Below are 26,899 nucleotides of genomic sequence, written 5' to 3'. Positions count from 1 at the left end.
TCCCCGTGGGACTTCAGGGTAACTCAGGTGTGTCCTTTATGTTGTCTGCTGACCTCCAGGTAAATCAAAATATCTCCTCACAATGAGCACAGCATCAGGTCATTGGGGTGTTTGCAGCTAAGTCAAGAAAACGCAAAGCACATTAGAAAGCACCTCAGTTTTAATGAACAGAGGACTACTGCCAAGCTGACTTTGTAAAGGGGTATTAGTTCCTAGTACCTGCCCAAATTGAATGGACAGCCTGACCAAGTGATGCAATCTTAATATACACATAAAAGAATCAAAGATAAACATTACTAAGCTGGTTTTAGTTGGTTTATCTAATTGGATTTTTTTATCACACCATAAATTAACCACTTTAAATTTTGGTAGACTTCCATACACCAAAAAATATATAACTGGATCTGGAAGTCCTATTTTACCATAATTTCTCTTCCAAGTAATTTTCTGATAAAGAAACTCAAACCACCATAATCGTCTCAGCATTCACTTTACATTTAGCTTAGCTTCACATGTTTATCTCCATATAATTTTGCACGTCTCTAAAACAAAAAAAATCACCATGACAATCTCGTCTTTAATCAGGAACTGAATATAGATCATGGGCTCAATGCATCCATTTAACTAATGCTTTACTTTGATTCAGAAATGTTCAGTTTTGTTCTGTTGTGCATATGCTGTCAGCACAAGCTCTCATACCAAGAAAACATCTATCAGGACCACAGGGATTTTACTATTATCCACACTCCCTCGTTAATGTATGGTCAATACTATGACAAGAAATCTCTCAATAAATATGCAGTAGGGGGATAAATTACCAGAAAGTTGGGACTGCCAGCTGTCAATACAGTTAGAGACAAGGGAGGACTGGAGCTGGTCTCTGAGGATTATGCAGCCATTTGGGAATTGACTTCCTTAGGGGTTACTGCTCAGAGCTTTCTGTCACAGGATCAGCCCATTTGTTGAGAAATAACATTTGTCAGCCCTTTCTTACATTTACATGCATTATTTCTGTCTCTCTCTGCCCAGGCTACTCTTCTCCTTTGCAAGGTTTTCTCTATAAAAACATACTTACTGTACCTTTTCTCTATGGACATGCAGATTTTTACTTATCCAATTGTAAAAGCCAAAAGTTCAAGCTTTTACAGATAAACTAAAAAACAGGATAATATTCTTATCCAAGAAATCCACTTCTCTGTTCTCAAATTGAGGTCTTTTTAAGGGGAAAGAAGGCAGCAAAGAGAACAAAAATTTATCTCTGGGAAATGACAGATCACAGAAGATGGCCAATGAGAAGCAGATAAAACAAGCACTTCCTATGTCTCTCTCTACTGCAGCACTCATCACCTTCTCATCAGCTGCCATTAAACAACTGGTATACAACGTACTGGGCATCTCTCAATATTGAATTTATTCAACTCTTTCACTTCTGTTTTACACCATATCCTCTCCAAATTCACCACACACTCCTCTGTTTCACTGTGATTGCCATACATTATAATGCAGCACTTGGGTTTTGTTAACATGACAGCCCTGTAGCTCTACATCACTGTTGCGATCCATGACATTATTTAGTCCCTAATCCCAAACTCAGCTTTACTACAAGAAACAAGCAGCCTGAAATGTCAGTAATTTGCAAAGTGAAACAAGTATCAGATCCATCAAGTACAACACGCGCAAAACAAACCATGATATTTAGGAGGTGTGTGAACTAAATAGCAACCATGGAACACAAATGTAATTTAATAATCCATCTCAAAACTAGAAGTCTAGAACAAGACTCCAAAGCCCTCTCTCAACCATCCTCTATCATTTGTATGGTCTTATTCCCTCTTCCCTTCATCTGCCTCTATCTGTCTCCTTAGCTTCATTTTCTCCGTGTCCTACCTACACTTAAGAGTTCGACCAGACTAAGGTAATTTGTCAGCCGAGTGAATTCCTGCTGCCCATGTCAGCGGGCTGTGTCACACTTGAGCTGTGTTCCATATGTTGGAAAGGAACACTGTAAATAATAGTGCTGCCCATAGGCAGAGCTGTCCAGGGGCTGGAACAGAGCCTTGCCTCGGTAGCTGCAGCCTTTTCCCTACACACTCCTCACTCCTGTCTGTTCTGTGCTGCACTGTCTGCAGCTCACTCAGAGTGGGACTCTTCTCTTTCCAGTGGAAATCTCAACTACACAGATGTCCTTTAACTTCAGAGAGAAACACACATTTTTAAAAGACCATTTTCTTTAAAGCAGAAAAAGAAAATAATTTGGATAAATTCTATCCCAGAAGAATCTAGTCCTTCCTCCCAAATACAAAGCTCATAATTACTGCTTTTTATGTAGGAAATTAAATGTTACTAGAGATGGGAAGATGAAACTGAATTCCATCCCGAGCCCTGGCTTCTCACGAACAAAAACCTGGAAATCTTCATGTGCTTTGATATAAGATTTTCTAGATTCTGTTTTGCAAGGAACATGCCTAATAAGCACAATTCCATGTGTTACAAGTAGTCTGTGACTGAACAGTTTTCTTAGAGATGAACAAAAATTTTTAAATTCTGACTGAATGAAAAATAAACCTTGACACGTTTGAAAGCTCTCTTTCAATTGAACTGGGATAAAAACTAAGACAAGACAAGGAACTGAAGGAGGTAAAAAAAGGTATTGAAAACCACACTGCAAAAATCAACCACATGTGCAAAACATCAACCAACCAGGGACCACTTAAGTGATACAGAGGATTTATTACAGAGTTCCAACACAAACGTTATTTCTCAATATATTCTTTCCCAACAGTAAGTTCTACACGTGCTGTCAACAGCTTTCAAAGCTAACTTTTTACTCCAGCTTTTCCAAAAACACCAGAACTGCCTGGCAACTATAGCCAGCAGTAACTACTCTTTCCCATGTTAAATGGGAAAAGAAAACTCTAGCATTTTCCATAATTATTCAACTATTTAATCAATAGAACAAAAGAGTTATCAATTTTAACACCGTTCACCAGGTCTTGTTCCTACTTGTTATACTTCATCCACTTAACTCCTATGGTGGACTGAATGCAAATTGTTTCGCTTGCATAGTTCTAGCACCATTTCTGACAAAAACTTATTTCTCCTAAAGTAAAATATATGCTGAAAATAACAGGAATTTTTCTAAAACTCTGAAGAAACAGAAGCAATTTTACAACTCCAAAATGACCAGGCTATAACCTCTTTACAGCCTGAAAGACTAAGAATGCTTTTCAGGTGTGTAATGCAATTTACAGAGGTCTTGTTACTTTTCATTAGATTAATCATCATTTTTGTGGTGGTTGATCTATCAGTTGCCAAAAAAATGAATGAGCAACAACAAAACTAACTGGACTGCAATTTTACCATTACTTGGCTTACCCACAGTATGACACCCAAGTACTGCCACAGAGGTAAGTGCTTTGCACTCTATTAAAGAACACCAATTTCAGTGCCATTGATGGAATGAAGCAAAGAATTAAGCCTACTGAAACTAAAACAAAAAAGTTCAGAATACACAGGAGCAGCACAACACACAACAGCCCAAAAGCCCCCGCCCAAAACCATGTCTTACTATGGAAAAATTCAGGACTTGACTAGCAGTAATACTGTGTTTTCTTGTGTACTAAGATCTGTATCAATGACAAGTACTTAAGAAAAGGGAAAAAATGGAGGAATTGCAGCAAATTACTGAAAGCAAGAGAACTGATCAAATTTGGGCCATATGGAAACTAAGCTACCTAGCTGCACCTCAGGTAAATTAAAAAAGAACATTTCATAATGCTGAGAAGTCTGTACAGGTCTCCACTCAAAACTTTTTGAAATCAATCCCAATTAGTTTAAATTACACTTGATGTAAATCCTCTTTCCTAAAACTCTTCAAATTAACTTCTGTGTTTTACTAAATTACACACAGATACTGTGCTCTGCATATGAATCACTTCACATGATGAGCTGTCTGCACTAATTTTACTTCACCAGATTAATACTAATAGTCTGTTTTGACAATTAAATAAGCTTTCTCAAAGACAGAAAATACAATACATTAAAATGTGTTAAGTTATCCTGGCATCTCCAAACTTCATGAAGACTACTGTTAATTTAAGGCATAGAAAATGAGCATTAAAAATATTTAGCCTCAATAATATATAACCACATTATAGCTCATAAGAACCAGTTTTGATTTGTACAAACTGTTGGTTGACTCTCAGACCAGCAAGATACCATTCAAGTATTTTTCTGAGAATGCCTACATTTCTTCATGTTGAGCAGTTGAATGTACTTCAGAAGGTACATTTTAAATTATAAGGATCCAGTGGCTGCTAAGCAGAAAAAAAATCATTTGGGCTTTGCCTATGGATGTTCCAATGTTGCAGGGTGTAATTCAAACACAGTATTTACGCAGGATTGAAATCTGCACAACCAGTTCACATCTTGAAGCTTTCAAAGCCAACTGGGCACTTGAAATATTTTGACAGTAATGATCTGAAATGTGCTTTCTTAGTGGCTAATTAATGAACTGAGTATCAGTTTTAGCAGAATTGTGACATAGGATATGGACCAATGGTCTCCACATCGAGGAGTTTCTTAAAAGATGTTACAGAACAAAAGCAGATTGGTTAAAAACAGGCATCTACGTGCAGATATGGCTCCAGTCAGCATCAGCTGCAATTCCATTTATTATTACACAATAGTTATTTTATGCAAACACCATCACAGTTATTCTGTACAGTCATTGTAGTTACACAATCTTTAACTGCACTTAGATTTTAGAAAGGGCTATTAGTACCATAGTAAAGGTATTTGCAATGGCAAATCAGGCTCAATGAGCCTGAAACCCAAATTTTAAGATGGATATAAAACGTGTCACAAAAAAAACTCTGGTGCCGAGTAACATCCCCTCTTCCCCTATTATGTAAGGCCTAATCCTTACAGATAAGCCCCTGTGATCTCCTGTTTAGCCAAAGGCCAAAGTTCCCAGGACTTCACTTCTCTAGTTCACTCAAGCACATGGAGAAATGTCAATGGAAAACCACCCCAAAACTCAATGTTTATTTTCATTTACTGATAACCTGAGCAACACATTATGCACATTTAAAATGGTAATAATCTTGGACTTCAGTCAATTAATCTGCGTTTCAGAGACTGTGCCATCTGACCATCTCCCAAAATCCTGCACTCCCAGCATCACAGCACATAACACCATTACTGATAATCACATCTCTCTACTGGAGAGAATGAAGTTTCCTTGTTTCCCTCAGTCTGGCTGGGGGGCCGTTTATTTGCTTTTCCCTCTGAATCAAAAGCAAGTACAAGTGGAGTAAGAGCAAAATTTTCCAGTCTCCATCCTTTTCAATCTTTGAATGAAGTTTCAAGTGCTCACAGGATTGTTAACATGTGAGAAACAAAGGGCCTCACTCCAACAATACTCCCTGGTTTAACTTTTTTATATTGTAGAAAAGCACAGAGGGATTTTTCACACTTATGAACATTTATTAGCTATCACAGAACAGCATCATAGCTCCATTACAAGAAGGGTGGCAACAAATCCCAAGATTTTTGGAACAGAATGCTTCGTTTAAAAATAATGCTCCTGTTCTTGGTTGAACTGCATTTAAACTTACTGCAATGTTCTCCTAATAAAAGCTATCAAGTGTCTTAAAAAGGTGTTATGGAAAACTAATAAAAGTTTAATGAATATACAAACACATGAAATTTTAACCTCACAGCCAATATTGCAATGAACAATATTAATCTACAATTGCTTAGCCCCGTATTATTGCCAGTTAATTTAAGTTCAACACTTTTCCTGGTGCACTGGCTGAATAAATCATCTTCCACCAACTTGGTTCTTATCTAAATTCTAAGCCATTATGGCACTGCACTTGGCTCAGACCACACCATGGAGGCAGCTGCAATGCTGAAGGAGTCCCTGTCTGTTGGCTCCTTATTGTGCTGCAGTTACACAACCTCAGACACCTGTGATTCCTTCCTAGAAACCCAAACAGCCTTGGAGAAAGCCTAAATGACTCTCCACATAACTTCTCTCACAGGCAGTTTTATGATCCTTACAGTCTGCTGCTTAACTGGAATAGCACAGGGTGTAACTCATGCCCTCAAATATTTCTCTCCTGATGAGTCTCACCTGGAAGGAATTGTTTCGAATTAAACACAAGTGAATGAAAAGTCCCCACCTGCCTTCACAGCAGCTGACTTGACACTCAGTAGCAATCTTTCTGAAAAAGCTGTGAGAAGGAAAGATCCTAAGGGGTCTTTCTAGGAGACTTAGTTCAAACTTGAATCTTTGGCTCTGATACTTCGAGGCTGCCAGATATCTTAAAGCACAAAAAACCCGCAAACATCAATGTTTGCTTGCTCTAGTGGATAAACTGTGGGGTAATTTGGCTTAAATCCAAACTTAAAGTAGATCAGGATAACAAATGCAAGGAAAGCATGAGTGAACATCTTACAATATTTGTATTTTAAACCTATGACATTTAACAGAAGACATACAAACTTGATGTGCAGCAGCTAATGTTGCACAAATTTCTGCAACAGCCCAGTTTCAAAAATACCTCAATAAAAATTTCATCATGTTAACAGTAAATATCAAACAAAAATTTAAGAACATGACCATGTTTAAGCAGATACATGTAAAGAAAAGAAGAAAAGTTAGACAACAGCAAGCTTATTACTTTGAGGCTGAAGGATTTATTACATCTGAAAGGAACACAGAATTTGCCAGCTGAGAATTTGGACAGCAGGTCAGCATTAATGGAAAGTACAAAGACTTCAGAGGAAAGGAGTGTCAATCCCCCTAGAGAATGCAGAGGCACCTGTTGGTACTTAAGCAAGCAAACTAATCCACAGCTGGGAGTCACTCTTGTCTGATAAAACATTACCACCTGTCTCCTCAAAATAGGGGAAAAAAAGGACACAGAAAAGCAGCTTGGTGATATGGAAACAAAGGGAAAATTGGGAAGAGCATGAAATGTGATATGAGGATACTAAATGGAAGAGGAAGAAAAACTTCAAGTTGCAGACCAGCACTGACAAAACTCCACTATGGTTTCTGTCCAAGATTGCATACAGGGGAAATGGAAGAAAACACTTTTCAATATTTTCAAAAAGCCCATCACCTATTGAATAGTACAACTTTGCACATTGACAGTAACTATAGCAACTAGGAATAAATGTAGGAAAATCATCTGTACCACAGCAATAAGAGAATATCTGTGCATCAAGCCTTCAAATTACCAAATTGTCAGCTCTGAAGACAACTGGATCATTAGAAGACTTATGACACAAAGAACACCATCAGAACCTGGAAGTTTTCAGATGACATCTAAAACACTGCATGATGCTTTGATAATTAACACTACTCTTCCTACCAGAACAAGCTATAATCTTATAAACTATAATCTTCTAGAAGAAACTATATGTTTCTGAACACACCTCAAAGCATATCAACCAGTAGTATTTAATCTACAACAGCTCTTCCTAATAGCAAATTTACTGTGGTCAGGCTAAACAGTAAACAGCAGCAAAGAAAAGGTCTTGGGCAAAGAACCTTTGCAGGAGACAGCCAGAACAGAAATACATCTTTTCTACACTGAGGTTCTCAGTACAGAGTAGGACTATATCCTCCTTACATCCTGACAACCTAAACATATAGCATATTGCAAAACAGCCAGAAGAAAAGATTAACTGGAGACCCCCACAGAAATCAAGTATGTGAATATTCACCATCCTTGAATTCCCAAGAAATACCCTAACTTACTCTGCAGTTCATAGGAGAGAATATTTGTTACCAGGCATCCCAAGTGTTCAGCAATTAGGTGGCAGCACTCCACTGCAGTTGCTTGCAGCAGATCTGTTCATTCTCTTAACTGCCACTTAAAGCCTGAAGAATGTCACTCCTCTGCCCAAAAGGAGTGACTTGTGCCAAACCAGTTTTCCTAAAATCCCTTCAGAAACTGGTGTATCACCTTCTCACGAGGTAAAAGTTCTAAAAATTAGAGGCATAACATCACTGAAATTCTACTGTGCCTACATTACCCTGACAGAGAGATTTGAAATGAGATAGTTATCCCATTCCTCCTCTGGCATTAACTGATGGACTCAGGGCAAATTAAAAGTTTCTGTCTCTGCCATCTTGTTCATTGACAGGTCAATCTTTGCACAGTACAGAGGAACACTGGCAGATGTGGCCACAGTACTTGTAAAGCACCTTGATCAATAAAGCAACCTTTGGACTACTTTAGTGGATAAGGATTTTTTTCCCCCTCACAAGTGCTATACTTAAAATTCTGAAAATAGAGTGATTCCTTGTCAAAGCATTGGGAATCACAGACCATCCCTGTTTCCATCTGACTCTCTTTGCTTCATTTTTGGGATCAGTGCATTCCTCTAAATGCATCGCCCTTCACAACTGCTCCAGTCTTCCTGCCGAGTGTCAATAACAAAGTGTTTCGGAAATCAAAGCCACCTGTAATGTTCACAGGCTTTCAAAAGTCAGCAAGTACCTCATGTTTTTAAAAGCATTATTGATACAATTAGAATCTCTTTACAGAGATTCTGATGACACATTTTGTTTCATTTCTTTTCTTATTGCCTGGCAATGTGACCTGTATATTCCCTGGGTGAGTGACATGAAAAACTGTTTTTCCAGTGAAACAAAGTGTCTGATGTTGGCTCTCCAGGATTCATATCAAGGACTATAAAAACTTGTTTCAAACTGGTCTTTGCTTGTTAGTGAAAGTGATACAGCACTGCCCGTTTTACTCTACAGACCACATTTAAAAGACTGCACTGACAGCACAGGCTGTTTCCAATACCCTGAGCACCACAACTGCCACCTAAGGAACAGCTGATTCTGCCTAAAAATGATCAGGGTTACTCACCATGAGAAAAGAGCAGCAATTTCGAGTATGACCTTGACGTTTATTCCTTGTGGTATAGTACAGTCGATAAAATAAAGGTGAGGCTGGAAATACATATCTATTTCTAAACGGCTAAAACATTACTTCATTCTGCCAAGTAAAACTCATCCATAAAATACAAATGCCTCCTTTAAACCAGTCATGTACTTTATCAATTATTATTGAGGACTGCTCTGTGGTCTTCTCTATCAAGGTTATTCATCACGTCCCAATTTAAGGGTTTGAGCCTACGTAGAAAGGACACATACTGTAGCAACTCACATCAGCGGAACCCTGGTGCCACCAGAGACAGTACTTGGCTGCTTCTTGCCCTCAAATAACTTAAAAACCAGCAAGACTTTTGCATTTACGGAGGGGTTAACTTTTCCTGAAGCTAACTTACCACAAAATAAAAGACTGACACAAACACAAACCAGTCTGGTTTGCTATAAGATCTGTTCAGCTCTAAAGCAAGTCAAGGACAACAGCAGTTACAACCTATGCACAATCCCAACAAAGGATCTTCATGTCAGAAATAAGACTGACAATAATGAGTTAATAAGTTCTCGATGAAAAAATTACAGTAAGCATAATAATGATATTCCACAATCTTGTTATAAGCAAAAGCAATTACGCCTTTTGGCATAAAGGCTTCAAATCTCCATTTGGTTACTGCTCAACCTCTTCAACTTCCTGAGCTTAAGTCACACCCTATTAGACAACAAGAGGAGAGGTACAGCTGGGACCTGCAGGTGGAAGCCAAAATCAAGCCCTCATTAATTCTTAAAAGAAAGTACAAACTGATCTGTGAAAGGCACATTCTTTCAGTATTCTGCTACCCAGTATCCATGTACCTTCAATGCACAAGTTAGCACTGAACTAGCTGTTCATGCCTTGCGTCAGCTTTTAACACCCCAAGCAGGAATCAAGACATCATGTGCAGTCTTGAGAATTATAAATACATCATGTTCCAAAAACTCCAGGCTCTAAGTTATCCATATAAACCAAGGTGATATAATTCTATCAATTAAAGCAAAATACACCCAAGAGCATGTTCCAAATGACTAAGAAATCAGCACAGAACACTAGCACACATCAGCACAGATGCACAAAACCACCATGCTTGCAAGCATACCCAGAAACTCAAGATCCTAAAAAGCAAGACCAAGGAAAAGAGATCAGCAAGCAGATACCTTTGTCCACAATAAACTGCACAGACCTCTCTCCTTTAGACAAGAGCATTTCAAACTACGCAGTCTAAAGCAGTCAGCCATGCATTCCTCAACTGCAGGGCACAAGTGGGGCTCTAACGCGCACTGAACACCGAGCTGCTCCATCAGGAACAGGCACTGCAATGTGGCACCAGCAGCTTGTGTGAGAATTTCAGTCTCCTTGGTGCCAGATACTTGCTAAATGACTTGAAATTTCTTACAGGTGGGTAGGGAAGCTACATTTGGTAAGGTTCTAATTCCCGAGTAACATGCGGCGCTTCAACAAATTTGCTCACAGAACCTTTTTTGCTGATGCTCAACTTGGATTTATAGACTGAGCATTCTTGATTTAAAACATAAGGAAAATAAACTAGATTATTACTGCCCAGCTCTTCCTTTTTTATACCACTATGTGCGTCTGTACAGCATACTGTAAGCTAACAGTAGGGCAGTCACAGTATGTACCAGGATATTACACATCACATACACACTGTGCAGTCTCTCCATGCGCATGGCCATTCTCACAAGCAGCTTCTCTTCACTTTCAAATGGGAACTGTAAGCTGAGGCAGCTGGCTGCAACAACGCCCTCTGCTCTTGTGATGATTCCCTTCGGGTCACCTCCCCACCTGCCTTTGGCACACATGCATCCCTGCCTGGTGCCTCCTGAAGACCAGGTGACCTCAGCTTGGTGCTGTGCTGGAACAGGAAGTGGCCACACGTGCTCTGCTTTTCGCCAACACTCAAACAAGACTTACACTTGGCATCAATTTGAGTCCTTCTCTACAGCTTTCCCCTCAACTCCTTTCATCAGCAGACTTTGATGTCATTCTTTTCAAAAATTAATGCATTAATGCTCTGAGCAAAAAGACCTTGGCAGGGAATAAAACTAGTTCCAAGGTTCCCCCATGCTCATTAGCTTCTTTCTAAATAGTTCCCATTATTTTGTGATTTCGTTAGTACAAACCCTAACACTGCATATAATTACTTTATACCATCCCTTGCCTACTAATAGGATTATAATTATTATGAAGAACTAAACCATGGACTATCAGTTAGACAATGGCAAAGAGAAACAAAACAGACTCCTCTTTCTTTTACGTTTAAAAAGAGACAGCTACCATGGACAATGAAACCAACTACAGGCTTTAAAGCCTTTCTACACGAACATATATGGGGCCAGACACCCCATGAAAATCCAAATTGTTCCATGACACTGCTATACACATGATACAGTTTTTCTGGCCAAAAAATGTCCCAACTTCCATTAAACAAACAACTCAAGCTCACACAAGCTTGAGTATAGGCTTTTCTGCTCTGAATTCAAAAGCAGCCAGCCAGCTCTGGCATTAACTACCCAATGACACAAGGCATCCAGTAAATAACAAGCCTGTGCTTAAAAATTGATGTCATCTGACACGCTCCTCCACCCAGTTGCCTGCAAGATGCTGCTTTGGTTTCCACAAGTAACACCTGCCAATATTTCAACAGTTTGTCATTTTGACTATCTTTCAATGAAAAAAACAGGAATTAGAACTACTATGTGTTTCCCTAAACCAAATCACAATTTTAAAGGCTTGATACCATCGAAACTTAGCATGTTTGGAAACCTAAACAGGAAATGCTTTCTATCTCTGTATGTTTAACTACATTCTTTCAGAAACAACCCCCATTACACAACAGCCCTGGTGCTCCAAAATAGTATAACACAGTATGGTTATTCAGAGGCACAAAGACAAAAAGATAAAATTATTCACTGCTTAAGGGCAAACTCAGCAAAACACTCCTCTCAGTCATCTCTGCCAAAACTTATCCTTCTGCTCAAATGCCCATGTGACAAAAAAATTCATTGAACAAATAACAGAGACAAGTGAATGACTTGCAGCTAATGTCCTCTCTGCTGCGGTTACCTCTAAGTCTTTGAATCTGGTATTGGATGGCCCCAAAAATGCAACAAGTAAAGGCACTTGGCAACTTAGTGGTCAGGTCTAATTTTGCTGTTTTTCTGGTGAAGAATAGCCAAGGTTATGTAGGGAGCATTTCCCAGTCCTCCTGCTTTTCTAATAATGCACCAGCACCTACTACAGCAGCTCAGCTACACAGAGGAATGCAACATGATATAAATGAGTCCTTTTGGCTGGATTTATTTCTGACCCATATTAAGCCCTGTACCAAGACAGTTCCAAAACCATAATTTTTACCTGTGAGGCTCACAGAATAGGATACGAATTCTGGCTGGCCAGAGTAACCCAGCTAAGTTTGCTTTCCATCTACAAGGCCTCCCATCTCCTCCAAAAAACTGGCCTGGAGAGACACCTGAAGTCAAGTTCAGAGCTTACACACAAAACTTTCTCTGGTTGTGAGGAACTCTGCATGCAGGGTTCTCTGCCATCTCATCTGAAATGAGAATCAGTAAGGCAAAGAACAACATCAAGATCAGGGCCCTGTTCCTAAGAGCTGACAGCTCTATCAGAGCTCTCAACCTCATGGTCATCAGCACAGCAGATGCTTGAGATTTTTAATGCAGGTCCCTGCAGTTTTATTTTTGCTACAGCTTGAAGAAATTAATGTCCAAATGCCACTTGTAAAAAACTAACCGAAAAAAGCCAGGCTGAGTGAAACTGCAGTTGCTGAGAATAAACTTACTGCTAATAATAGATTTAAGTAAATATTTCTCTCTTGTACAGATAATCAATTCCCCACATATATATACTAAAATTTTAGATATACTAGAATTCAAAACTGACAAATAGACTCCAAGCCAGCAACAGCTGACCATGTTGCATAAATGAGAACAACACAATAGGCAGCTTATAGCACATTACTTGGTGCCACCATCAACCATCTTAGACAACTCACAGGTAATGGTTACAACTGGAGGTGAGTGTTTTTATCACAGCTTGGTTTCTCTCCCTCCCTCCCTGTAACATGTGATTACACTGAAATTCATTTCTACATACATCACTGAACCCACCAAAGCACAAAGGATTTTCTTGTAGTAGAGCATTCTCAAAGCCATCCAGATGAAACTCAAGGGTAACACACAACTTACATCTTGAGCTTCACTGTAAGATTTAGCTGTGAGCACATCAACATTCCAACTCAAATTATTTTTATTTGCTCTTTTCTGATACTACTTCTACAGTCTCAATTGAACCACTAATTACTTCAAGATTAAGTAATCTTAAAGGCTAAACTAATAAAAGGGAATTGGTCACTGGGTAGATGCAAAAGCTAAGCCTCAGAGAAAGGGCACAGGGGCAGTTAGACAGTAAAGAGTTAAACAGTGATGAGGAATAACCTAGAAAGAGACTGTAAGGTCATACACTTGGAAATACATCACAAAGCACGAGCAATCTCATACCCAAAGAGCCCAGAGAATGAAGGTGACCAAGCCTACTGCACACACGCTACTGCCATCTGATAACCTGTAACAACTGAAAACCCCCTGAAAAGCTCACTGCCTCTTGTGTGCAGCTGAGCAGCTGGCCCAGACAGCCATCACCAGCTTCCTGCATTGGCTCACTGAAATGCCAGCAGCTCAGAGTGGCTGCAGGCGCACCTCATTCTGATACCCAGACTTCACATGCTTGTGGTAGCCTTGTCACTTTTTAAGGAATGAAAACTTGTCCTCACGCTCAGCAGAGTCTGGAAGTGCACTGAATAAGAACAAAGAACAGAAAGACTTGAGGAATAGCCCTGTTTGGCATACAGCCATGTATTTTTTGCTTACATTGACTTATCCTGATTAGTATGGTACCACACAACTAACCAGAGTATTACAAGTTACATTCTGCTGTTTAAGAGGTTACTTGAATAAAATTAACTCCCTGCTTACATTGTCAATATGGCTGGACTGGAACAAGCAGTATCTGTCTGTAAGACAGCATCCTGAAAGACAGGAGAAAGCTTCTCTGTGTCTCTCAAGATCCATCTCAGATAGGAATATGATATGCAAACACAAACCATCCTTAAACAAATTGGTTCTGCCCCATCCAACACTTATTGGGAAAGGACACCATCAGCAATTAGTAGAATCCAAATCCCTTACTCAGAGGTGTAACTGTTCAAGAAAAGACAACATAGCCTTACACCTGCTATCTCTGTGCTGCCTCTGCATGGTCACAGTTACAGAGCACACACAGCTGTGACTGATGCTGGCACAGACACTGCCTTCATCACATCAGCAGAGATGGCGCAAAGACTGTGATACCCAATCCACTGTAAACTCTGCACAACTATCAAGAAACAAACTCTCTTGGTCGTATCAAACATCACTGGCAGTGAAGAGCAATAAAAACTTACCTTTGCTTCACAGTCATAGGACAAAGCTATTTAGCACATCCATGGAAAATAACGAGGTGCTCAGCTAGGAGCTAGGTCTCACTAGGATGAGACCTCACCAAGAAGCTAACTGACAAGTATTGGAGTAAAGGGACTGTGAAGGCAAGAAGGGGAGCTGTGCTCATGTACATCCACTACTCACACCCATCCTTAGACAATCTGCTCATGATCAGCAACATCCTTTAAGCTTCTCAAGGGACACTTCCACTACAGAGACGCTGAACAGAGTTTGGGCAGACTTGAGCACTAAGAAAACAGCACCAAACTGCAGAAGAAACACATCCATATCGAATACAGAAACACACACAAAACAGATTGAGCAGAACTACTCCTCAAGCCAGAGTTTGTCCTCTGTTTAAAAGCGAGCCTCTGAGGTAATTTGCTGTCACCTCAAACCCACTGCATAGCCACTACTATTGCACCTACAAACAATGACCTTAAGAGAACAACAAAGTCATCTCACTCAGCAGTGAACTCATGAGCTTCTTAAGAAGAGAATTCTGAAGTCTTTTTACTGTAATAAGCAGAATACATGCTGCTGTAATTGCTGGGCTGTTCACTTTAGTCCCCTGCTGGCATTTACTAAAATATTATCAATTCCAATTAGTTTTCATAAACTCTGCAGTCTGCAACACTGAAACAACATCCTCTTCCTAGTATTCCTTTTCTAATATACAGTGAATTCATTAATTCATTAATAAATATACGATAAACAGAAAAAGCAAAGCAAACTGTTTATCCATCTCATTTGTTCTAAGACAACTGATACCAACCAAGACACAAACTGCATCTATTAAGGTCTGCAAACACCCATGAACATGATACAAAGTCATGTATTTGCCACAACAAACAGCATCATGTAAAACCAAACCAGTTTGCAAAAGGTACCTATTAAGTAACCCCATCTTGGCAAAAAATACCCCTGTAAGCCTTTTTCTCACAAAAGAAAACCCAACACCAAACCCCAAAATAAAAAGGAACAGGCACCACAGAAAATCCCCCCCAGCTCCTCCCTAGTTTTTTCATTTGAGGAACACAAACCAAAGGCCACAGATCCCTAATTTCATTCAGAAGATCACCAGTAACCACTGTTAACATTTCAGCCTGCTGCATTTGAGTTTCACCATCTAGCTTGGTTTTCTATTTTATTTCTCACATGTCTCATGTCGCAAGGAACACCCTTTTTACTCACCTACAGCAGTAACAAGGAAGACAACTGGGTTGATTAAAAGAACCAGACTACAAAACACTGACAAGGCCACAGAACACCACACAGTATTTACTGCTGACAAGAAGAATCACTTCCATGTCCCTCCACCACCTTCCTCACAAATTCCTTTCCACCAAGGCCATTAATCAATATGTGTCACTGACACAGCAGAAGCTGTCACCCCTCCTCCTGGTTGTTAGACTGCTGCAGCAATCAGTCAGTGCAGCTCCACCCAGAACTGACACCTGAGCTAACTCTGGGAACACTGCAGCACTTGTCAGTGGAGACACGATTGACACCCACCTGCTTCGCAACACCTTCCGCCTCATGCTGGGCAAGACACTTCCAGTGATCCACTACAAATATGGGTGGTTTTTCAAGTTTTAGTTCCCTGTTGCTTAAAGACGTTTTCCTTACTTTCAAAAACCCCTTATTTCCCTCTCCAAGAATGATTCAGTGGGTCAGAAGAGGTGCTTGAAGGTGAGTCAAGCTCTATGTTCTGATTTCCTACAGCACTGGGCATACAAAATCTCAGGTTTGTTTACTGATACCATGATTCTCCAAGCATTTTTAGGACTCCATTTCTTCCACTGGGCCATAAATGAAACAGATCATTATCATCTTCCTCTTTGGAAGACTGAGCAAAAACATACCAGGTGACTTGCTACAATTGCATCAGAAAACTATGGCAGTCTCTGCAATAAAACTTAAATTTAACTAATTTCCAACTTTAATCTTAATATTAAGTCAGCTTCCCTCACCTGCTGTTCTTACTCCCTACCTCAATGACCCAAACCGAACAAACCAGAAGAGATCTCAAACCACATCCTGAAACTCTTGTTCACACATGGGCAGACAGGCCAAAAGTGCCACAGGAGCAGAGTATGCCAGCAAACTATAGCCAGGATATTTTAAAACTGCACAACAGACTAATGTTCTTAGTGCAAACTTCACTTACGTAGAAAGAAGTTATAAAGTCACAGTAGGAAACTTTGGAAACATATACTACCTCAAGAAAAGATTCTTGAATCAGACTAGTAAATTCAAGAACAAGAAAAGTCTAACTTCAACTGCAATTAGAAACTGCCAGCTCAGCCTCTTCCTCCTTTCCTTGGTTCTACTGGTAGGGCCATTTGGCTGCAACAAATAAACGCACAGCCAAGTGAACAAGGTGTCAAGAGGCTTTCAACTTCCCTGATAAGTTGAAAATGTTTTTTAAACTCAGAGTAATAATCATTAACTTTTCAGAGAAAAAACACAGCACTGACAGGAAACAGAGTTATACCACGTTATACCACATTCCCACCCACATAACTTAAATGTAAGCCTGTGCTCCTGGATGTAAATACAGGCCCCATCCCAATCTATTTTCCACGCCAGATCACGGAGATATTTTACCTAATGCCTTGCAAACAAGTCAATCTCAGAACAGTGTGGGGTCTGCCCCACCCTCCAAGCCTCCAGCCTAACATCCAAATGCATTCCAGTCCCCAGTCCCTCTCATAGTGCACCAAGACAGCTGAATGAGAAAGCTTCAATGGTAAAGAACATCAGCACTTGACATTATTATAACCAAATACAAGGCATCATTACAACACAGGCTGTCAACAAGTGAGCTGGAAGCTACAGAGGGGAAAAAAAAAAAGCCCAAGAAAGCAACTGGTAGCTGATGAAGACAGCTCCTAGTGAGCTTGTCATCTATAACCAAATTCAACAAACTTCCTTAGAAAGCTTTAAGATTTTTCAGCACTCCCAGCACAGTCTCACAAAATAAATATACTTCTCTTCCTGCAAAATCCACCTGTTTGCACTCAGAAAACACAACACCTTCTATCAGTTTAGAGGCCTGTCAATCACACCACACAGCAGGTAGACAACTGAATCCTGCCTTTTTCCTCACTCCTGACAGAGGAATAATTTACAAGTAAGAGAAATATTGCTTGGCTCTGATATGCAACAAACTCCAAATGGTAACAGTTCCATTCCAAGCATTATTCACAAAAATGCTCTAACCACAAGAACTCGCAGCCTGTCAAAGGGAATGACAAATTCAAGTCCTTGACATTCATCATTCTTCAGTCAGTCCCCTCTGGTTGTGGCTTACATGTGGGTTAACACAGAGCTATTCCCTTGGAGCAGGTCTGGAAGAACACTGCTGATCACTTGATTACGCTAATTGAGAAAAAGCAAGATTGCAAGTCAATATTAGTACACTGCTGTAAGTACCGTCTTACCTCAACAGCATGGAGCTCTCAAAAAACAGCAGAGCCTGACCAAGTTATGATCAACACAATTGAGTCTGGTAGCTGACAGCTGGAAAACATGAATTTGAGAAGTCTAGCTGTATTTTACTAAGGGACTAGCACTATGAACTTCTTACATATTGCTGCATCATGAAGTGGTATGTAAAAGTTGGGGGATGAGAACCACTATGTATGTCAAGTGGAAAGCTTGGTGGTTACAGCTGTTTAAACACATACACAACAGCTTGCCAGTCAAGGACAAGACCACAACTCAGCCCCACAAACTGTCCTAGAGCAGAACAGCTCCACACATTGGAACACTAAGCCACATGTTGGACATTCCTGTACATATTCTAGCCATAAGAGTGCACGTTTTATTTGATATAATTACCAAGAGCAAACTAAACACAAATGTATATTTACTGTGCACATGACAACTTTTCCTAACTACGACAAACTCCCACTACCTGTTAAGACCAAAAACACCCCAAAGTATTTGCTACTTTGCTTTTCAATGAGGACACCATCTCTATTGCCTGTTCATCACTGCATTAAACTGTAAAACATCTGGCAAGAAGAGAGTTCTTGAGACAGGCCAAAAGATTGAAGCAGAGGAAAACACAGACACAGGAATGTTCCCTTGCCAATCCTCTGCTCGTTTTGTCATGTGGTTATTGTTTCTCAGCCCACCTCAGCCTGCTCCATTAATATTGACCAGGTGTTTGCTACGCCTGCAACACCTTCTGGGCTACAGCCTGAACTGCACCAAGCTCAGAGAACTGCTCCAAACAAACACTGACCCCCAAGGGAGCCTTGGCCCGGTTCCTCAGTGCCTGCCAGACCCAACACCAACAGAAACCATTTCCTTTTCTCCCAGGCTGACACCAGGAGTTGCAGCCCAAGTTATGTAGCCTGAAGGAGTTCTGAAGTCTGGTCCTTACCCACCATGCTACAGAACCTCTGCCTAAGTAAGAAATAAAGTGGCTATATTTAAGCTACTTTTCTCCACAGTTTGCAAGGTTACATTCAGTTTGGAAATTGTTTTCAATACTTACTAAGAGGGACTAGGGAAAAACTTGGGAAAAGTTCCACTGTCTGCTGCTACTCTTAAAATACTCGCCCACATTTATTATCCTGTAAATATCATTAGCAATACTTGATTAACAACATCTTCAACCAAGTACATCAAAGTTGGTTAACAACACTCAAACATAATGCTTTCGCTACATATATGCTGTCTAAATAAAAACAAGGTAATTCCCCCCGGGCTTGCCCCCTCTGTTAATAGGGCAGACACAGAGCTCTTAGGTAGGCAGCCATCTTTACATCCACACAGTTCACCTAAAACAAAGCAAGTTATGCCCGTGCATGCCAAGCTCAGGAATCACATGCATGAAATCTGTGCAACCCAAATATTTAAGGATGAATTCCAATACTGATTTACACAGCATACTTATTCTGGCTCTGCTTTATTTGAATTTGGCAGGCATGTAGGCTGTACCATTACTTTACAATTTTTTTATCAAACTGCAGTCAAAGATTTTTAGCATGTAAAAACACCAGTTGTGGCCCCTCCCCAACATCCTGGGCAAGTGAACTCAAGGCTGCTTACACATTATGTAAAAAGAAAAAACAAATACAGCTCCCTGGAAGAAAAATTAAAGCCCTCCAAAAAACTGTATGACGAACCCCTTCACATTCAACTGCTAGAAGAGGACTTCCTTTTTTTCTCCCACTAAAGATTAAGGCAAGACAAAAGGCTGCGAATACTTGTTACTTGGCTGGTGTCCTCTCAGAAATGTGTTCCTCAGCACACAAACTGTACTCCTATGTCATAAGTGGTTTAACTTGCAATTATTTAAACAAGACCTTTCTGTGAGCTCATTTCCTAAGCTATTCAACTAGACCATTTCCTAGAAGATGACTTCATATTGAAAAAAGAAGCAGCAATGGATTTTTTATTATCGCCTTCCTATACTCAGATTATTTGTTTAAAGACAGCTGTCTTCCATCACTGCTTCCCTCAGTCTCACATCCAAGTGATGAACTCCCATGATTTGCTATCTCACAATTCCCTGATTGCACGGATCAGCTTGGGATGGTACCGCTTTGACACTTCAATTCAGCCCTCTCCTAGTTCCCTTTCCCTCTCACTTAGCAATGGGTTAAGCCCATCTCATAGAGATAAATAATAGCTGTTGAGTTTACTGTATTTGAAGGTCATTTTTCACTCCACCTTCAGCAATGTCTGTTCACAAGCTGACCAACATCTGTTGTGCAGAAACCATAAATTCTTTATGGGGAAATAATTGAATCACTAGACAAAAAAATACCAATATGAAATACATTGCCATTAATTCCCTTCTCCACTTTCCAAAGTTCACAAACTGCTGGAAAAGGTTTGTTACAATGATGTATGCATTTAATTTAATCCAAATGGGAACTACAATGAGTTCCAAAATGGTAAGCATACTATGGCCATTATTACCACATATTAGCTGTGATCCACCATATGATCCCATATTTTCCCAATAACATATGGATTTCTCTTTCTCCATAGTTGTATTATTTCTCTTCTTCCACCTTAATTCACACATAGCTGCCCATATCTTCATTATACAACATGCAGAAGAGAACACCTTGTTCTCTGTCCTGGCAGCCCCTATGACTGCTTTCACACAGGCAAACAATGGAGATCAGCACAGCAAACAAAGTTCATCACTGCTATAAAACTCCACCCCTCGAGAACAGAGCTGCTTCCATCTCTTGGGCTGCTAGATAGTGACAAGAAAGTAAAGAACTCTGGCATCCTTTTGTAATTAAATGAGCTGGGCAGAAACAATTCATTAAGCTCCCTCACACACTACACAAGCAGCAATATCCTAAGGCTCCCCATGCCACAGTTCAAGACCAGTTACTGCTTTGCAACTCAAGCACAGAAAACATCAGCAAGTGGTGAAGTCACAGAAAACATCAGCAAACATCCAAAGTGTTCATACAGGCAGCTCCTGTTCTAAACCACAACCCAAAACAACTGACAGCAAACAGCAGCTTTCAAGGTGAACAGCGCTGCAAACTGTGAAGGAAAAAGCACAGGAAGGATGGTTGACTAGTGGATTACAAACATTTCTCCTCAAGAATCTGGGATTAGACAAGAAAGTAAAGCCCATATTAAAATTAATACTGAAGTTAAAGATATTGGTCTATATTTTACTGATTAGTATGATAACAGAAATGCAAATGATGACTTTTTGAAATGAACTTGAACAAATGTTTTAGATCCAGATTACTATAGTTTCTATAATGAGCTTTAGAGCCTGGAGGGACTTGGATACACATCAGCTGCATCAGGATCTTGTCAAACACTAGTGGGTTGTGTTGAGTGAAAAAGCCAAGAGCCTGGAACATGGACTGCCAGAACGCTGAGAAATACCTGATGGGGACTTTGGCTCAGGAAGTACTGACAGAGGACACAGCAAGGTTATCGAGCCATCTGGCAGTTCCCAAAAATATTCAAGGAAATCAAATATCAAGCTCCTTATGCCGAGGAGCAGGGGAAACAAAAAAAAAACTAAACACAATAAGCTAAAACTAACTAAACTAAACCACAATAAGCTCAGAAAATAGTGTCCACCTTGGGCCTAACAGAACAAATGAATAAACAGTGTCCCACTGATAAAATGCTGAGGAGATAATCTATGGATGCTTTGGGAAAACATAGGTCAAAAATGAACTAAGTTATCTAGCTGGAAGAGACTTGGAAAAAAGAACCACTAAATATTGCCATTCTCAGTTTGACATCAACGGCAGACCTCTGTCATTAAACTTCAAAAACAGCACAAATTATCACCACACTCAGACACAAGTAGTGGTACCCACTGACAACCAGGTACCCAGTCAAATGATGTTGGTACCTCAGTCATTTATCCCTCATTCAACCAATCCTTAAACCTCACCATTTATGAAAACAGGTAAGATTTTTGAGAATTAGGATGCAGGAACGAGACTCAAAACCACCACAGAGCTCACATCTACTCTAATACTTCTGAGGGCACAAAGCTGCTGTGGTTTTCCCATCCCTCACTATTATAATCATCATACAGTCACCTTTCTCCTATGAAAAGTGGGAACATTTCCAGTGTACATCTAGACCACAAGAAACACCCCAGGGGGACAAACTTCCAGTACACTAAAGGCACACACTCCTCAAGAGCAGGGCCATAGAGGAAGTCTAACTCTCTATTCCAATGAACCCAAAGTGGTCTCAAGACCCAGAGCCTCTGAAGGAGAACCTGAATTACAAGTTACTGGGACACTCACTACTGCATCCCCAACAGCTCCCTGTCTGCTGACACAAGCTTTCCCTACTTCATGCCATAAAACAAACTCTGCTCCGCACAACATTATCTCTAAGACAGTCCCGCCCATATTTTCACCCCTTTTGTTCGACCACATTTCTAAAAGAGGGAAAAAAGCTTAAATAACCTAACAATGTTGAATCTCTTCAGCATTGCACACACTATCCAACTGGTTTCAGTTCAGGTTAAAAAAATATAATTAAACTCAGCAAAACCCCTCTAAACACACCAAAGAATTCCAGAAACTATTAAAGTGATATCACAGGCAGGATGATCTGTCACCCACAGATCAACAGCAGCTACATGGTTCAAGAGGAGCTGAGACCAACTCTTCCTCTACTTTGACAGAGTGACACTTGCAGAACTGTATGTCTCTGGCACTCTACTGCCACAGCAGCTCATGCAGGATCAGACATTAGGAGCTCATTTTGTGTGTACTGGCCATAAAAAACACCAGGTGTTTCAGAAGGAGAAAGAACAACTTGGACAGAATGCATTTCAGCAAGGACAGTGTTTGAGGCAGTGAGCATTAAGGAGACATCAAAACACTGTGTGGGTCTCAACTGTTGTGACATTTCATGCTGCAGCAAGGCCAGCACTGTGCAGAGCAGCCGGCCCACACATCCTGCAGCAGGACAGCCTGCCAGTCCTTCCCTTGCAGACTCCTTTTTGCTCCAATATCCATCACAGAAGCAAACACCAGCCATATAGGTTTCTATTTTGTGCTCTGCTCTGTGCACTCCTGTCATAACTGACACATTGTGTCTGGGCTTTTTTTTTCATGACCAGTCAACAGGAATGTCATCAGTAAACTCAGAGCTCAGGGAAAACCACCAGGATTTCAGGAAAAAACACATGGGACAGCATCCTAAACAATTACTCTAGGTGACAACTCCCCAACTATGACAGTCAGATGACAGAGCAGTGCCATTCAAAAACTGCTCAACAGCTGCAAGTGAGCTGGGTCAGACACTTGAGCAGCCCAGGCTGCAGCAGGGACGCCGCTGGCCCGGACAGGGAAGCCCAGGATGCACTGGAAACCTGCCCCAAAGTAACACCACCTCCCTCCAGACTGAGGCAGGAGTTCCTCCAGTCACAGATACAATGTACTCATTTGTAACTCATGTGATAATACTGCTCCTCATGCTGAAAACACTCAAACAGAATTTCCTTATCCTAGTGAGCAGGAAAAAGGCTCTTGATCAAGGGATTTGGCTCAGTATTCTAAGCCTGATCAACAGTAAAAGCTCTACACCGCTGAGAACTGCAGTGGTAACAGACAACAGCTGCACACACTATTCCAGCTCCACCCAAAGGAACCTGGAGAAAGCTCTGCCTTTGTTTGACCAAAGCAAACCAGGACCAACACTGAACTTGATGCATTTTGCAGCATCAACTCATTTCCTTCAGAGCTATCAACCTCTGAGGAACCACCTGTCATGTAGGTTTGTTTACTCTTCTCAGTTTATGATATACTCCCATAGAACAAGAACCTTAATGTTATCCATAATTTATTTTTTAAAATTTCAACTTAGATTATGATTAGGAACCATTAATTTTACATTTAAAAAAAGCAGATATGCATTTTACTGCAAATCATGTCAAAATATAGGAAACCAAAATGGAAGAGAAAGATAACCTGCAACCACCAATGACAAAAGGGAAGTAGTCTCCCCTGCTATTTGCATGCCTCCCAAATTGCTTCCCACCTCCTTCACTGGAAAGGCATATGGCAAAAAGAACCCAAAAACAATTCCACTGCATTTTTCAGAAGACACAAGAGTATTCCTTGCACAGTATCTCAACCGACACCAGCAGTGACTACCACAAGCAGAAACATCTGAATTACAGCGAGGAGATTGTCTCTCACTTCTGTTGTTACTTCTAAGAGAGCTTGAGACTGAATTTCTGGATGCAGCACTGGTTTGTTCAGGAATGCATTTAGAATTTGTTCTCAACACTGCTGGCCACTTTTTCTTCTCTTTGCCACAAAAAGCCAACATAATCTGAACAGGATCCAAGCTGTGCACTACTGACACTTTCTCCAATAGCTGCCATTGCTTTTTTGGTGCTTCACCTACCACCCCTAAACCCCCTGTTCCCCTCATGACCTTTCCAGCTCCCTCAGTGTCACTGTGCTTGCAGCAAGACAAGCTCAGCTGCCTGAGTAGGGTCAGGGACTCTGGGTGCCAGGAGAAACATTCCAAAGCCACGACTGCTCACCAAGGCCACAGCAGGCAGCCACTGTGCTGTCACAGGGGGGAAGGGAACAACACCTCCCAAATCATCACCACAGCACACACTGCACTAACTGAAAAAAAAACCAAACCAAGATTTTCCACTGGGTCTAGGTAAAAGTCCTTTCTGCCCACTTGTCTGTGTCAGACAAACTGCTTACACAGAACTGACACCCGAGTTGGCTCAAAAAATAAAGCCAAGTGCTTTCAAATGATTACTTGTGCAGCAAAGGCGTGCTGCTTAACCAACAATTAGATAAACACGCACGAGAGACGCTAAAGATGCACGTTACCCATTTTAACAAATACCAGCCTGTCAGAGGTGCTGGTAATGTACATCTGCAGAAAGCAGGCAGTACACACGTAAATAAAATGTAACAACCAGCCACTTATCCCTATGTGCCTAACATTACAATAAAAAATAAAACACTTCTTCCTCAAACCGGGAAAAACATGGAAAAATAATTCAGGGTTGCACCTTTTTTCTCTATGTTGTTTAAATGGAAGCAATCTTGCATTGCTGAAATACTTTTACTTCTAAAGCACACGGTACTCTGCATCCTCCCACTCTCCAAGCAAAGAGCTCTGGCACTAAAACTTCAGAGGTGAGTGCCCAGCAGGTGATGATTACAGTGGCACAAAATGCACAAACCACAATATTAAATTGTGAGCCCTGTTCAATCACCTTAAGAAATAAAAAGTCCCTCACAAACCATACCCAATAAAGCTTCTGTCTGAGCACAAGAAACACTCTCAACACCTTTCCAGCAGATGCCCATGACCCACTGAAGGAAAGCAGCCTCCTCCCATCCCCTGACAGTGCAAGTCAGGGTCAGCTGTGCATGGGAACCATCAAGTGATCATAAACCTTTTGCTTAAAAATGTAAGTTAATGAATTGAAATAAATCTGTTGATTTGACACTCCAGTCAGGCCCTTGCTACTAAGACGGACACTCACACTGTGCCTCCTGCTCTCCTCACCTGGTGCTCACCAAACCCAGCAAGAATCACTACAGAAACACATGAGTTTTATCACGTAAATAATGTTGTGTAAAACACACATGTAAGGAAAATAAATATACAGTCAATTCAGTTAAAGATTTTATCATCTTAGCTGCAACCAATTTTTAAAAGCCTCCAACTCCTGTGAAACACAATTTGTCCTGAAAACAAAAAACAAACTTGCATTGTTCAGTGTCTGGGCCACAGCTTAACAAAATCCACTTGAGTCAAAACACTCACGTGCCTACTCAGAGTCCATGACAGACAATCACACACCCTCATAGAGCAATACCTTGTGTGACACCCCGGCAGGATTCTGCAATACTTACCATCAACACTTACCATCCCAACGCATCCAGCCTCCTGGCATTTGTTTCTCCTCCGTTTCTCCCTCTGTACACACCTGTCAAATTTTGTCCAAACCAAAAGGCATGACAAGTAAAAAAACCACACCGTTTGTGGAAGAAATCTTTATTGCACATTTACAGCACATGTTGACCTTCACAAGTTTTCAGCTGACTGAATTCACCTTCTTTCTTCCTGTTGTTTATATGTTCTAAGCACGTTCCCACAATTACTTTTAAGTGTTCTTGAACACTGATGGCAATCCCAATCGCATTTCTCAGTGTTTAAATTAACATAATTAAAAATAGGAGTGACTGCACATGGTGCGCCTCATGGGCTGCCCAAGTAAACAGTGGCAGTGCAAATCCACTAGAGATTGCCATGCACAAACAGAAAACTCCACTAGAAATGCATATTATTTGCTCTTCAAAAGATGCTAAACATTTTTGTTCTTGCAATATTTTGTCCAAATTACTGCCAGAGCACTTAGCTCACACTAAGTATTTCTGCTACTCCGCCTCAAATATTTGGGCTACCCAGTGCAGTACTCTAGCACATCTAGGGCTACAATTTGTTTGCATTCTCCTTTACAACTACAATAAATTTCAAGTCAGAACAAAAATCTTCATTCTTGCTGCCCCAAAGGGAAATCAGCACGAAATTCCTGACTTTAATTCTTAATTGAACAATGAAGACCATTCATGCTTTATAAAACCCCAGACAATGAACACGGACAAAAAAAACCTTGAGACTCGATACTCCAAAGGAAAACCAAAACCATCTCTCCCTGTTTACAAACCTGGCTCAGTTCCACAGCTTTCACCAGTTACATGTGAGAAGCTTTTTCTCTCCTAAACATTTTCTATATTCTCATAAACTAGCCGAAAGTCTCAGCTTGTCTTTTTAGGTTATTTTAAAGTTTTCCTTGTCTTAATCAACTCTTATGTAGTACAACTCAAAAAATTAACCAAACATATTTGTTATGCAGCCATGGTGGCACAGAGCAACAAACCCCTCAGTAATGTGTCAGTCATT

The sequence above is a fragment of the Melospiza georgiana genome, chromosome 5, assembly GCF_028018845.1.
Source record: "Melospiza georgiana isolate bMelGeo1 chromosome 5, bMelGeo1.pri, whole genome shotgun sequence".
Lineage (NCBI taxonomy): Eukaryota > Metazoa > Chordata > Aves > Passeriformes > Passerellidae > Melospiza > Melospiza georgiana.
This window is presented reverse-complemented; position numbering follows the sequence as displayed.